This window comes from Leptonychotes weddellii, chromosome 3 (assembly GCF_054177405.1).
Source record: "Leptonychotes weddellii isolate Sample4059 chromosome 3, ASM5417740v2, whole genome shotgun sequence".
Lineage (NCBI taxonomy): Eukaryota > Metazoa > Chordata > Mammalia > Carnivora > Phocidae > Leptonychotes > Leptonychotes weddellii.
The window spans coordinates 157,880,497-157,885,553 of NC_138371.1; positions in this window are offsets into that span (position 1 = coordinate 157,880,497).

Genomic DNA, 5,057 nt, shown 5'->3' on the forward strand with positions numbered 1-5,057 from the left:
AAAAAAAAAAAAAAAAACAGTGTTAGCCAGTAGGTATTGGAAATGGGTACTTCAGTGATGTGAGTGTGTGTATCTCTGTGTCTGGGTCTTGGGAAAGGGGCTATCTGCCATGAAAGGAGCTGAGAAAACAGTGCAATGCTAGTGGGTTTTGAGCTGGGTACTGTAGTAAAGCTCAATGATTCATGCAAAGGAAGTGGAGGGAACAGTAGGGAGGCAATGGAAGTTTCTGGATGTGAATCATATGAAGTTCTTATTATGGTAACAGTTACTTGTATACATGGAAATGCTAAACTTTATTTTCCAATATATCATAACTTGAACTTCAGGCCTCTGATATGATATAAATGCTGGATGTTTTAGTTCTGGAAAGAAATATGTATCATTAGTCTCCATAAATAACCATAATTATTAAATTAAAATGCCATTACAGAATCCATAAATAGAATGCTGGGAGTAATTATGTTCTGTGATTATTTAGATCTATGCCTCTATTTCACTGTAGTCCTAAATAGGCTGCAATATGGAGTGGGTGAGAGTGTGGGGTCCCAAACCAGCTGCAGTTCTCCCCCCAGCTATGAGACTGACTGACTTGCTACCTGAGACACAGCCTGTAGCCTTCTTTGGCTTCTATGACTTCATCAGTAAAATGAGTAGAGAGGGCGCCTGGGTGGCTCAGTTGGTTAGGCGACTGCCTTCGGCTCAGGTCATGATCCTGGAGTCCCAGGATCGAGTCCCGTATCGGGCTCCCTGCTCGGCAGGGAGTCTGCTTCTCCCTCTGACCCTCCCCGCTCTCATGCTCTCTGTCTCTCATTCTCTCTCAAATAAATAAATAAAAAATCTTTAAAAAAAATAAAATAAAATAAAATGAGTAGAGAAACAATATCGATTTCATGGACATGGTATTAGAATTAGATACACAAATACTTGTAAAGGGCATAAAAAGTGCCTGACATTAGAGAACCCAATAAATGTCCAATCTCATAAGTATTGGTGAATGAAAATGTGATTTTGATGTGAAAGAAAAGGACTTTTGCAAAGTGTTTATGCAGTAATTTGAGCTAAAGATTGGGGAAATTGTTATTTATGAAAATCTTCCAGGTATCAAAATAAGACTTAAGATTTTTCATTTGAATATCAATTTTACTTCTGTGTAAAATGTCATGATTTTTAATACATAATGGTATGGAAAATTTTAGCTTGTGCAAAAATTATCAACAGGAATTGTTTTATCCCTAAATAACAATTTGATTTAGAGAGTGAGATGGCATGATGCAGGTTAAGTTATCTAAAGCAAAGTTATTTTTTATCTTTTACTCTCACAGGTTAAATTACTATGATGTTGCTAACCAGCACCTGCATATTCTTGGGATTTCATTTGTAATTCTAGAGCAATATTAACATTTAAAAGATTAACTAACTAAAGAATTCCTCAAATCTCTTATGTGATGTATTAAGTAAAAATCTTCAAATTCTAGGGACTCCTGGGTGGCTCAGTCGTTGGGCATCTGCCTTCAGCTCAGGTCATGATCCCAGGGTCCTGGGATCGGGTCCCGCATCGGGCTCCCTGCTCCGGCAGGATGCCTGCTTCTCCCTCTCCCATCCCCCCTGCTTGTGTTCCCTCTCTCGCTGTCTCTCTCTGTCAAATAAATAACATCTTTAAAAAAAAAAAAATCTTCAAATTCTAAATGACTGTCACAGAATAGTATTTCACACTAATGAAAAAATATCTTAACAGTGATTCTCTTTTGATTACAGAATTACTGGGAGGTTAATTTTCTTTTTTATACTTTCTAAATATCTAGGAAAAATACATTATCTTTATGTTTAAAAAATATTACCTTCAAAAAGTAAATTAGATAGCCAAACATTGACCTTTATTTCAAATCAATAAAATTATCAAGTTAAAAGCAATCTCAGAAAGGCTTTAAGAAAATAGATTTTTCCATAACAAATCAACACTTAGAAATCATACACAATATACTACGAAGAGAATTCTAAAAGACACAGGTTAAATGGGAGAAAAATTGTTATATGCTTGCAAGGAAATGTCATTTAATGTAAGAAAAATTTTTTTAAATTTACCAAAAAAACCCACAAACAATATCCCCTATCTGCTGGGAGAGACAAGAATACATAGTTAATACAAGTACTAGAAACTATAAGGTACTGTATTTACATGAAACTTATTTTCAATATTACAAATGAAAAATTGAAGTTAAGATAATAAAATATCAGTTTTATGTCAATTAGTTGATTTTTTGAAAATGATTTTGCACATTTTCTGATTTATATATAAAATATTAAACATAATTTGAATTTATTAAAGTATATATGTGTATCAGAGAATTAAATAAGTATAGAAAATATAATAACTTCTCTTTCTTTTTATATTTTGATGTTTTCTAAGATAGCTACAATAATCATATACCTTATAATCAGAAAACTACTGTAAGAGAAGAAAAGTCAGTAGTTATTCAAGAAAATTTCACCCATTCTGGTTATTCCTGAGTCTTGATTCTAGCCTATAAATATCTGATACGTATATTTTCCTTTTGACAAACTAATTGTAAAATATCACAATACATGCTAACAGTTTTCACTTGGTATCTTATAAAATTGTGGTGTATCTTCCTTTTCCTGTTCTTTTTGATTTTTTTGACTGTTGAGATATTAAAACATCACATTTTCATTTATGATATTAATATACATTAAAACTACATTGTATTTAATTACTTTTTGGGTTATTTACTCCTGCCATATGGCATTTGTCAGTTCTGGCCGCTATAATACAATGTGGTGTAATGGGTATCTTAAACAGGGATTTATTTCTCACAGTTCTGGAGTGTTGGCCAATTTGCCTCCCCAGTGAGGGACATCTTCCTGGCTTGTAAACAACGGCTTCTTGCTGTATCTTTATGTGGCAGGGAGAGAAGATACTCTGTCCCCTCTTTCTCATCCTATGACACTGGTTTCATCAGGGGGACCCCATTCTCACAAAGTCATCCAAAACTAATGACCTCCTACAGGCTCTGTTTTCAAACACCATCACATTGTGGGTCAGGGCTTCAACATACGAATGTGGGGGGAACACACACAATCAGAACTGGACACAAACATAATCATTTTCCATACGTTTTTATGTACTCCTAGGCTTTTGAATACAACCAGTTACTCTTCCTTGCTTTCAGTGATTAGATATTCATTTACACAAATTTATTTCTGAATTTGCTAAATATTTTACCTACAACTACAGGGTATCTTAATCTATTCTAAATGTGCTTTTTTGAAATTCTTATCTCAACTGATGAGAAAAAAATATGGGAAACTATTCTAAGAGAAATAATTATCTTTGTAATTTCATTTATTGTCTCATAAATAAAACAGTAAACTCTGCAGCTGGAGGTTGTGTCATACTGGTAGAAAATCCTATAGTATGAGATCTTGAGCTTCCACTAGAAACACAGAAAGTAGAGGGCGACCTGGCTGGTTCAGTCAGTAGACTATGTGACTTGTTTCGGGTTGTAAATTCAAGCCTCATATGGGGTGTAGAGATTACTTAAAAAAAAAAAATCTTAAGAAAAAAATAGCAGAAAGTAGGAAACACTGTGCACATCTATTCACTGAATTTTCTCTTTTGAGGACAGGAATATAAGTGGAAGGATAAAAAACACAGGGACTGTTTTAGATTCATGCCACAGGGCACGGTTTGAATCTTCCTAAAATAAGACTTGAGTTAAAAATGAATTTAAAAAATACTGGATTGCAGGGCATTTAAGAGCAGAGGTTGACAATAGACTACTATTCAGGTATAAAATAGAAGGAAATCCTGCCATTTGCTACAACGTGATGGACCTTGAGGGCATTATGCTAAGTGAAATAAGTCAGAAAAATACAAATACTCAACGATCTCACTGATATCTAGAATCTAAAAACAAACAAACAAAAATAAAATAAAATACCTGAAAATATCTGAGAAACAAACTGAGGGTTCTAGAGGGGAGGTGGGTGGGGGGATGGGTTAGCCTGGTGATGGGTATTAAAGAGGGCATCTATTGAATGGAGCACTGGGTGTTATACGCAAACAATGAATCATGGAACACTACATCAAAAACTAATGATGTAATGTATGGTGATTAACATAACATAATAAAATAAAATAAAATAAAATACCTGAAAATAAAAAAAAAAAAAAAAAGAGTAGGGATTGTTAGTCTGGACTTTGATGACACAAGGTCGGGGCAAGAAATGAATGTTTCCTTGATTTATTTGTTAACTACCTCCAAATGGGGAGTTCCAGCAAAATTATCAAAGCCAATCTTATCATCTAAGAATTAAAGATGTACTTTAATTAAAGGAGAAAAAAAGTTAGAAGGCTGAGAGTTAACAAGTAATTGATAATTATTATAAGATCTATTTTGCTGGTAAACAACTTTTTAAAAAAATGAATTAGAATTGTTAATCATCTTTAATTCCCCACTTATTTAAATAAATATGTATAATGGATAAAGAAATACAAGTCCAGAAAATGTGCAAGACAATCCCGACAACTGAAATCTTACTGAACAATATGACCGGAGCTACAGTTTTCTGATGCCTGTTCCCTTATTTATTACAATAACAGCGATAACAATGCCATTCATATTAGGCAACACCGAATGTTTATTATGAGCCAGGTACTATTCTGTGCCCTTTATAGGTATTAATTCATTGATTCATTCTCATAATAATTCAGGATATCACAAGATTTTTTATTTGTTCCATATTTCATTCTGTTCTTATACAAATATATTTTCTTTTGTAATTACTTTTTATTTCATTCCATCTCTGTCAAGGGATAAAATAAATATACCACAATTCATAAACAGCAAATATTTTCAATACTGAATAATTAGGTAATGCTGAAATTTCTTTTTTTTTCCCCAGAAATTTACTTGGAGCTTAAACTTATCCAATCTTTCAAATATCTTGCTTTTCTTAACCACTTCAAAATATCAGAATATTGGGTTACTCTCTCCTGGCTTTGGAATTATGTGCTTCTCTGAAACAGTTCTTACTAT